This window comes from Nerophis ophidion, linkage group LG03 (genome assembly GCF_033978795.1).
Source record: "Nerophis ophidion isolate RoL-2023_Sa linkage group LG03, RoL_Noph_v1.0, whole genome shotgun sequence".
NCBI classification, from domain to species: Eukaryota; Metazoa; Chordata; class Actinopteri; order Syngnathiformes; family Syngnathidae; genus Nerophis; species Nerophis ophidion.
Genome location: NC_084613.1, coordinates 63,601,281 through 63,612,319, shown reverse-complemented (window position 1 = coordinate 63,612,319; position 11,039 = coordinate 63,601,281). Strand labels below are relative to the sequence as shown.

The 11,039-nt window shown below is 40.6% G+C and overlaps 1 protein-coding gene across 2 annotated transcripts in view; it reads left to right on the top strand.

Moving 5' to 3' along the window:
• Nucleotides 1-355: 355 nt before the first annotated feature.
• Nucleotides 356-11,039, top strand: part of lrfn5a (leucine rich repeat and fibronectin type III domain containing 5a) — a 304,518-nt gene continuing 293,834 nt past the window's right edge. Inside the window, exon 1 of one of the 2 annotated variants that reach the window (XM_061895866.1) lies at nt 356-1,120. The gene's annotated coding sequence lies outside the window, so the exon portion shown is untranslated. The remainder of the gene's footprint in view (nt 1,121-11,039) is intronic. The other variant, XM_061895867.1, reaches the window with a different exon arrangement.

Below are 11,039 nucleotides of genomic sequence, written 5' to 3'. Positions count from 1 at the left end.
TAATCAATTCATGGTACAAATATATACTATCAACATAATACAGTCATCACACAAGTTAATCATCATAGTATGTACATTGAATTATTTACATTATTTACAATCCGGGGGGTGGGATGAGGATCTATCTTTGAGTATATAACAATAGAAAAGTGCGATATAAATCTAATCCATTATTAGTGTGGCCACCCCTGTTCTGATACATTTAATTTTTACTGTGTTATTCAGTATCATAACGTTGCAGTTACATTACACATTGTCCCCATGTAGACCCACGGACATGCATTCATGTTTTATTTTGGCAGTTCCTGGACAGGAAGTGGAATCCCCCGAAATGCCGCACACTTGACAACTGATACCCGGTGCGCGGTCTGGATTAACCGCGCAGGAGAAGCGTTCACGCCGGATGGATCATTGGCTAGACCGCTGCTATTAAACCGTCTGTGGCCGGGGGGGAAAAAACGAACTTTTACTCGCTACCAAGCTTTTTTTTTTTTTAAACAATTATCCATATTTGAAGACGCGACTGCGAGCAGACTCGCTGATAGGAAGACTGGAAAGTGAATTAAAATGTTTCGTTGAGAAGACTGGGAATTTCGGGCCACACTGTGTTTTATTTGTTTGATTAAACTATTTTTAGCCGGTCTGGGAAAGCGTTTATTGTTCAAGTTTATGTTGGTTTTGTGAAGGAATTCTTGGCGTGACTCCTGCGCGACGGCGGCGGCTGGTGGGGAAAGAAAGAAAGAAACCGTGGCGGGACGCAGCGGAAGTAGGGAAGAGCACATTTAAGTGTGACGGCTTCCTATCGCTTTCTCTTCGGCGGGGATTCTTCTCTAAACGGGCGGATGGAGGGATGAGACGCGGCGATACAGACGACAAGACAGAAGAGGGCGAGGAGGAGGTTTGAGCCCGCCAGAAGCGGACGCAACTGGAAGAGTAAACCTTTACGGAATTAACGTCAATCCGAAGGGATATTGCGCATATTACCCACGCACACATGTATTGATGGCCAAGTTGGAACCTATTTGGAGTTACCAGCGCCAAGGATTGGGATTTGGAGAGATAATTGCACCCTGAGGCGGTGGTGGAAGAACGGCAACATCACAAGACACACGGCGAAGAGGTAAAGTTGTATTTTTAACGTGTCGTCTTCGACACGCGTGTTTGTTTAAGTGATGGAATGACGAAGGCTGCTTTCCACGGGACGAGGCGGGGGTGTAGATGCATTCCTCGGGTGGAGTGTATGTAAAGGCCTACTGTAAAAAAAAAGGAGTACATTCCGAAGGTAAAGTTAATTGCGCAAACTGCGGTGCTATCCTCTGGCCCGAATGTGCAGTATAGGTTGCGTGGACATGTGAGACACTCCCACGGCGGGGATACCTGAAGCACACATGCACCTTTTTAAGACAATCTTGCAGATCTATATCTGTCTGTCTCCAACCAGAAAGGGGCATGCATGTGCAGTGTGGGAACCTTTTCTCCATCACAGTGGAGTGAAAACATGAACGCAGTGTAACAGCACCGACAGCAAAATATGTGCATGAAAAATTCATGTATTTCAATGTGGTGCGTGCGCGCGCAAGCGAGCTGGCACCATGCTGCGTGTGTGTGCGTGTGTGTGTGTGTGTGCACGTCGCACCATCCATCCATCCATTTTATCACCGCTTATTCCCTTTTGGGGTCGCGGGGGGCGCTGGCGCCTATCTCAGCTACAATCGGGTGGAAGGCAGGGTACACCCTGGACAAGTCGCCACATCATCGCAGGACCAACACAGATAGACAGACAACATTCACACTCACATTCACACACTAAGACCAATTTAGTGTACTTCTTGTCTTTAAAGGCCTACTGAAACCCATTACTACCCACCACGCCGTCTTGATAATTTATACATCAATGATCAATCAATCAATCAATCAATCAATGTTTACTTATATAGCCCTAAATCACTAGTGTCTCAAAGGGCTGCACAAACCACCACGACATCCTCGGTAGGCCCACATAAGGGCAAGGAAAACTCACACCCAGTGGGACATCGGTGACAATAATGACCCAGTGGGACGTCGGTGACAATGATGACTATGAGAACCTTGGAGAGGAGGAAAGCAATGGATGTCGAGCGGGTCTAACATGATACTGTGAAAGTTCAATCCACAATGGATCCAACACAGTCGCGAGAGTCCATTCCAAAGCGGATCCAACACAGCAGCGAGAGTCCCGTTCACAGCGGAGCCAGCAGGAAACCATCCCAAGCGGAGGCGGATCAGCAGCGCAGAGATGTCCCCAGCCGATACACAAAAATTAATATTGCAACACATGCCAATCTGCCCTTTTTCGTTTACTAAATTACAATTTTAAATTTCCCGGGAGTTTCGTCTTGGAAACGTCGTGTAATGATGATGTGTGCGTAAGACGTCACAGGTTTTTAGGAAGTATGAGCGCTGCACACACACACAGCTAAATGTCGTCTGCTTTATCGGCATAATTATACAGTTTTTTGGACATCTTTGTTCTGAATCTTTTGCAAATTGTTCAATTAATATTGGAGAAGTCACAGTAGAAAGATGGAGTTGGGAAGCTTTAGCCTTTAGCTACACAAACACACGGTGATTCCTTGTTTAAAATTCCCGGAGGTGAATGGATCCCAACCGAATATCAACCAGCAGTTTTCGGTGAGAAAATTGTGGTTAAAAAGTCGCCACTTACCGGATATCAGCTGAGCTTGTGCCGTCCGTACAGCTGCCGTCGACACCCGTGAGACATGGCGTCAAGACACCCGTGGACAAATCCCTCCGACTATCAGGTAATATTAAACTCACTAAAACACTAGCAACACAATAGAAAGATAAGGGATTTCCCAGAATTAATCTAGTAAATGTGTTTAAAAACATCGGAATACGTCCCAATGCTAGCGCGTTTTTTTTTTTTTTTACTAGTCCGTCGCTATCAATATCCTCAAACACGAATCTTTCATCCTCGCTCAAATTAATGGGGAAATTGTCGTTTTCTCGGTCCGAATAGCTCTTTTTGTTGGAGGCTCTCATTAAAAACAATGTGAGGATGTGAGGAGCCCCCACACATCGTGTGCGACTTCCGGTAGAGGCAGGGCTTTTCTTTTAACACCGACAGTTGCAAACTTTATTGTCGATGTTCTCTACTAAACCCTTTCAGCAAAAATATGGCAATATCGCGAAATGATCAAGTATGACACATAGAATGGACCTGCTATCTCCGTTTAAATAAGAAAAATCTCATTTCAGAAGGCCTTTAAAATATGACGTGGGTGTGCGTGTGTACACAAACATTGCGGCCTTTACATATAGTAGTTGATTGCACAGTAAAAGGGAAGCATACTGTACCTCCACATTTTGCATTTTGAAAAAAAAAAGGATATTTTCCAGAAACGGGGGGGAAAGGAAACACTAATATTCACTTTGGCTTCACGGTGGAAGAGGGGTTAGTGCGTCTGCCTCACAATACGAAGGTCCTGCAGTCCTGGGTTCAATCCCAGGCTCGGGATCTTTCTGTGTGGAGTTTGCATGTTCTCTCCGGGTACTCCGGCTTCCTCCCACCTCCAAAGACATGCACCTGGGGATAGGTTGATTGGAAACACTAAATTGGCCCTAGTGTGTGAATGTGAGTGTGAATGTTGTCTGTCTATCTGTGTTGGCCCTGTGATGAGGTGGTGACTTGTCCAGGGTGTACCCCGCCTTACGCCAGATTGTAGCTGAGTTTTAACTATTAAACAAACCAAAAATATGACTTATTTTATCTTTGTGAAAATATTGGACACAGTGTGTTGTCAAGCTTATGAGATACGATGCAAGTGTAAGCCACTGTGACACTATTGTTCTTTTTTATTATTTTTATAAATGTCTAATGATAATGTCAATGAGGGATTTTTAATAACTGCTATGCTGAAATTATAACTAATATTGATACTGTTGTTGATAATATTCATTTTTGTTTCACTACTTTTGGTTTGTTCTGTGTCGTGTTTGTGTGACCTCTCAATTGCTCTGTTTATTGCAGTTCTGAGTGTTGCTGGGTCAGGTTTGGTTTTGGAATTGGATTGCATTGAAATGGTATTGGTTTGTTGGATTGATAAAAAAAAAAAAATCTATTTAAAAAAAAAAAAGAGAATCGATTCTGAATTTCACAACGTGAGAATCGCGATTCGTATTCGAATCTATTTTTTTCCCACAACCCTAGGAAACAACCTTCTTGAAGAAGGCTCATAGTTTGTTTTCATACCAGCAGCATGTCAATCAAAGCGGTACAACAGTCCCTCAGTTATTACGACCAATTGGGTCAAAACCGAATTGTGGTAAACACATTCCCGCAAAGTAGTATTATATTAATTACAGTGTGGCGCTAGGAATTTTTGAAAATGTCAAGTCAAAAAATGGGGTCCCACCATACTTGCCAAACCCTCCAGGATTTTCCGGGAGACTCCCGAAATTCAAGGCCTCTCCCGAAAACCTCCCGGGACAAATTTTCTCCCGAGAATCTCCCGAAATTCAGGTGGAGCTGGAGGCCACGCCCCCTCCTGCTCCATGCGGACCCGAGTGACGTGTCGACAACCTGTTTTCACGTCCGCTTTCCCACAATATAAACAGAGTGCCTGCCAAATGACGTAACTATAGAATGATTGAGGGCGAGTTCTTGATTTCTTTTGTGGGTTTATTGTTAGGTAGTCTCATTAACGTCCTCTCAGCCCGGCAACAACACACAACAATAGCAGTCACGTTTTCGTCTACTGTAAAGCAATGTTGTGACACTCTTGAACAGGACAATACTGCATAACAACTGTGCATGCATATGTGACAATAACATCTACGGCTTTTAGAGCAGTGGTTGTCAACCTTTTTTTTAGAGATGTAACCCCTGTGAACATTTTTTTCAATTCAAGTACCCCCTAATCAGAGCAAAGCATTTCTGGTTTAAAAAAAAGAGATAAAGAAGTAAAATACAGCACTATGTCATCAGTTTCTGATTTATTACATTGTATAACAGTGCAAAATATTGCTCATTTGTAGTGGTCTTTCTTGACCTATTTAGGAAAAAAAGATATAAAAACAACTAAAAACTTGTTGAAAAATAAAAAAGTGATTCAATTATAAATAAAGATTTCTACACATACTGGGATGAGATGGCGACTTGTCCAGGGTGTACGCCGCCTTCCGTCCGATTGTAGCTGAGATAGGCACCAGCGCCTCCGCGACCCCAAAGGGAATAAGCAGTAGAAATGGATGGAAGGATACCTGTAAATATACTCCTCCCCTCTTAACCACACCCCCACCCCCCACCTCCCGAAATCGGAGGTCTCAAGGTTGGCAAGTATGGGTCACACAGTACATTTTTGGGGTGCCACTTTTTTGTAAGCGTTTTGAAAACAAATGAGAAATGTATGCATTATCCTTTTGTATCTCACATTCTATATTGTGTTTTGGAAAAATGGTTGTCATAAACGTTACTTAACTCATTAAAAAAAAAAACTCAAAAGAAAACAAATGCAGTATTTGTGGTCAATAAAACTTTTGGCGAATCAGAATGTAAGCAACTGTACCGGAAAGTGCAATACTTTGTCGATCAATAATAAGTAAATAACAATTTGACCCGGCATATATACTTTATTTTCCAGACCGCACACCGGATTATAAGGCACACTGCCGATGATTGGCCCATTTTTAATCTTTTTTCATATATTAGGCGCACCACATTAAAGGAGTCATGTTATAAATATTATTTTCTAAATTTTACAACACTTCCTTTTGGTCTACATAACATGTAATGGCGGTTCTTTGGTCTAAATGTTTCATAGATTATGTTTAACAGATCATCTTCAAGACGCTTTCTGACAGTCGCTTCTTGATGCCTTTTGTTTCGTGGGCGGTCTTACTTACGTGGCTCACCTTCGGCAGCGTCTTCTCCCCGTCATCTTTGTTGTAGTGGTGTAGCGTGCAAGGACGCCAGTGGAAGAAGTGTCAAAAGATGTCGCTAACTGTTTTAATGACATTCAGACTTTACTTAAATAAATAACGGAGCAGCATTTCCTCATCCGGAAACAACCACATCGGAAATGTGTCCCGTGAAAAAACGTCCGACCGGAACTCTAATAACTAAAGTTCCTTGGGTGAATAATTAAACTCACCACACCGGTATGTTTTCGCACTTTCAGGGCGAGTTTATTGACGGATATAAGTAACAACTTTACACAACTGTATAATAGAAATGGCATTAAAACATTTACTGCTAAAAAATGTTGATAGATTTTTGAGGGCTGTGTGAAATGTTCTATATTTTCAATGGAACTTTTTAAATGTTGGTGTTGTTTACTTGAGACGTATCGCTTATGTTTGACTGCCATCTACTGGTCACATTTATAATCACACCCTGTACCATATAAAATAGTATAGCGTCCTGGAAGAGTTGGTACTGCAGGGAAATCTGGGTATTTATTATGTTGTGTTGTGTTGCAAATATTCTCCCGAAATGTGTTTGTCATTGTTGTTTCGTGTGGTTTGACAATTTGGCACATATGACAGTGTTTTTGTTGTTCATACGGCCACCCTGATTGTGACATGTATGGTTGTTGGGTAAGAATGCCCTTCATTCATTTATACATGGGATGTTTAGTATCAATATGATCATTAAAATTAGCTATGATTATACAGTTACACTTTGCCTTGACATCTTCAACTTAAGACCTTTTTCGCCCCTTCCAACGCTTCAAAAGCATTGAGTTTGGTAAGCTCAACCTTATCCATCCATCCATCCATCCATCCATCATCTTCCGCTTATCCGAGGTCGGGTCGCGGGGGCAACAGCCTAAGCAGGGAAACCCAGACTTCCCTCTCCCCAGCCACTTCGTCTAGTTCTTCCCGGGGGATCCCGAGGCGTTCCCAGGCCAGCCGGGAGACATAGTCTTCCCAACGTTTCCTGGGTCTTCCCCGTGGCCTCCTACCGGTTGGACGTGCCCTCAAGCTCAACCTTATAGTCTGGAAAATAAAGTGTACAAAACGCTGGTGGAAAGCGATAAATGGTAAAAAAAAAAAGTGTCCTGGGGACAGGTCGACTCACGGAAGTTTGCGTCCTTTCTGATTTTAATGCGTATAAAGACCCAAAAGGTGCGTTAATGCCAACATTGTTTAAACAACTCTGTGCTATATTTTTGGATTATATCGTTTTGCTATATTTTTAATTGTTGCTGCTTTTTGTACAAAGTACTTTGTTGAGAATTTTTCAAGACTTTTGGTGACTTTTTCTTTAATAAAAAGGACTAGCAACACATCTAACATCTCTTTCTGGTGTTTGTGTGTTTCTCCTTCTATTATCTGCTTGTATTTGTATGTCTTCCCAATTGCTTTGTGAATTTATATGCTAAGTATCATAAAGCTGGGATTGGGTTTGAGTTGCTGTATTTAATTTTATTAGATTGATTAACGCTGATTTGTACGTAGACAGCCAAGAGGAGCTTATCTTCAAACCTGTTGAAAAAAAAGGCTTTATAATTTGTACGCAAAGTAATATATTGCGGGAATCATATTGAATGGAAAATCTAATCCGAATCGAGTCATCACCCCAAGACTGCGAATTTAATAAAATCATTAGGTACCCCAAAATTCCCATGTCTAACAGTCACCACGAATAAATACAACACAAATACAGTTCATACATGTGATTGGTATCGGCAATGATCGATATCAGAATCAGCAGCATAAAACCCTTGTCGGAACATCCCCTGTGTTCAACCTTAACCCAGAAACTGAAGTCCCATTTGGTGAATATCTTTACCAATCGCCACAGTAGGGGTGTAACGGTACACAAAAATTTCGGTTCGGTACGTACCTCGGTTTAGAGGTCACGGGTCGGTTAATTTTTGGTACAGTAGGAAAAAAACTAAATGTAAATGTTTTGGTTATTTATTTACCAAATTTGTAAACAGTGTCTTTATCCTTTTAACATTGGGAACATTATAATAATTCTACCCACGTTAATCAACATCAAACTGCCTCAAGTTGTTGCTTTGATTAAATAAAATGACAAAACCTTTTGTCTACATATAAAAAGTGCAACATTAAACACTTTCAGGTCAACTCATCATGCTTAATTTATTACAGCATTTGGGAAGCCTGTAGTTGACTTTTATTACACACACACATACACACGCGCGCACACACAGCAAAATGAGCTAACGTAACGCTAAAAGCTAATTAGCGTTCACCTCAACCCAGAACTATGAGAGAGCTGAGTTGCAGTTTAAGTTTCTAGAAGGTCAACGGGCTCATAGTGATGTTTGCAATAGTTGTGACTGGGAAGTGTTTTTTATAATTTGGGGAGTGTACGATGTGCGCTGCTCACCTGCTAAACACATATCTGCTCCTCCCGACGCCGGAGCACTGACAACATGCACTCTGAATACGCACTGCTGGTTAGCTGTTACCTCGCTCTGAATACGCACTGCTGATTGGCTTTGTATGTAACCAATCAGATTGTGGTGTTGGCGGGACAATGCTGGGTGCTCACTGCTCAGAGGCAGCAGCCGAGCAGCTTGTTAAGACTTTAGTTTACAAACTCGTTCGATACACCCTCGAACCGAAACCCCCGTACCGAAACGGTTCAATACAAATACACGTACCGTTACACCCCTACGCCACAGTATATAATAAAAAATACAACTACAGTAATACTGCACTGTAATGCACATAATGTATAAATAACACTTAATGTAACACTGAATTCAAGTCAAATATGTAAAATATGCTTTAGAAAAGTCTGCAATAGAGTGATGTAACTTAAAGTGTCCGTCAAGTTTCAGAGTCAAATTACTTACAAGTAGGGCTGGGCGATATGGCCTTTTATTATTATCTCAGTTTTTTTAGACCATGTCACGATACACGATATATATTTTGATATTTTGCCTTAGCCTTGAATGAACCCTTGATGCATAAAATCACATCAGCTTGATGATTCTATTAAAACATTCTTGTTCATACTGCATTAATATATGCTCATTTAAACTTTCATGCAGAAAGGGAAATCACAACTAAGTCAATTGACCAAAACTGTATTTATTAAACAGTTATTAAGCAGTAGCACAAGCATTCATGTAATTTCAAAAAAGGAAGTGCAAAATTGTCAGACATTTTAGAAGAAGCTATTAGTGCACTTTTGTGCATGATGTCACCAAGTTGACATATCAAAACAACACTAAATTAAAGTGCACTTTTTGTACAAAACGCCACTACAATAGTTTAAAACAAATAAAGTGCACTTTTGTGCATAATGTCACACAAGATATTTCAATAACTGTCAAATAAAAATGAGCTGCTTAATAGGAAATCAAATAGTGTATGTGCTTCACTATGTGGTAGGTTCCGGCGGACGTGATCTACTTCTGTTGTCGACTATTTTTTTTCATACGGTGTTGATGTGGAAATGGTGGCTTGGGGATTTTGTGGGTGTGGCACCGGCCGCAGATGTTGACATGCCGAGTTTCAAGCACTCCTCATTGTCTAGCGGGTGACTTTTCAAATGATGCTACACATTAGCAGTGCTGCTACGTTTTGTAGCAACGCTTTTGCCGCACACTTGACATATTACGGTTGTTTGTTTGTTCGACATCTTGCCGCTTGAAGCCGCCAGACAATGGACTCCCTGCTGTTTTTCTTGGGAATTAATTATTCATTTGTTACCAGATTCGCACCTTCTCTCTCTCGTATTACCACTCGCACCGCACCGTTAGCATCACAGCTAACATTACCAATGTCGCTACCTCTCTGCTCTGTGAGAGCGTGTGACGTATGTAAGAAGGTGTGCTTGTTTTATATCTCTGTGAGAAGGAGAAATAAGAAAGAGAGTGAGAAAAGCCTGTAGTCTAAGTTTGTTCACAGATTTATTCGATGTTTTCAGTTGTCGTTTCAACATTGTTTAGTTAGAGAGGAGGCAGTTGAGTGTTTCAAGGACAAATGAGCGGTCCCTGGAAAAATGGTTTCCTCAAACAAACATTCTTTGTCCTAACAATGACAGCATTTCAGTCATATTTTTACATTTTCGTGAAATGCCACATTTATTAGTAGATTCCGTTTTTTATTTGCCAATTCTTTTTATGGGGAAATTATAGTGCCCTGTATACTGCTACCCCAACGAAGGAGCATAACCCAGGTTTAAGACCTAACACAAAGCATACGTTTGAGCACCTTCATTAAATTCATTCTGCCTAAAGGGAGTTGTTATTTCTGGCTTTTTATTATCATGGAACTCAGGAACAGCTTCTCCCCAAGCGCTGTCTCCCGTTTAAACTCCCTTTCCTACAGATCCCATTTGTCATATTTGCACTGATTTTACTCATTTGCATGTTTGGAACCTAATGTACTGTATATTATTTTTGTGTACCAATACCTAAGTGTTGTTTTTCACTTTGCATATCAGTCATAGTTTGCATATTTCTATATATTACTCTATCCATTACATACTCTAATTGATTCTGTTCATACACATATACCCAACTACATAAACTAATGCACTTCTGGATATGATGCTAAACCATACTTGATTAAACTGTATTTTTTTTATACCTGTGTATTGACAATACGTTGAATCCTAATCATAATTTCCTAAAATATTTTGGAAAAGAAAAGCATTAAATTACTCACAATATGTCTCTGTGCACCCAGATAAAAAGATATACTGATCCAATAAATAATTGTCTGGTTTACCTTCAGAGATTTTCTTACGCAACATTTTATTGACATTTGCTGTGGAAAATCAATGGTAATCAAAAAATCTAGGTGTCATTGCCAAATGATTTTCCCGAGATTTTAAATGTCAAGGTTTTTGTGACAATGTTAACGCAACAAACATGTGAAGTGCTAAAAGCACAAAAACACTCAAAAAGCAATAACAAAAATACTGGGAGTAAAGTACAAAATACTAAAAAAAAATAAAGCTTCTGAAAAATCGTGCAAAATGTCAAAACTAAAGATGTACCATTCAAACTGCCACTGAACGGTATTAGCCAATTTTCTTGATGAATACC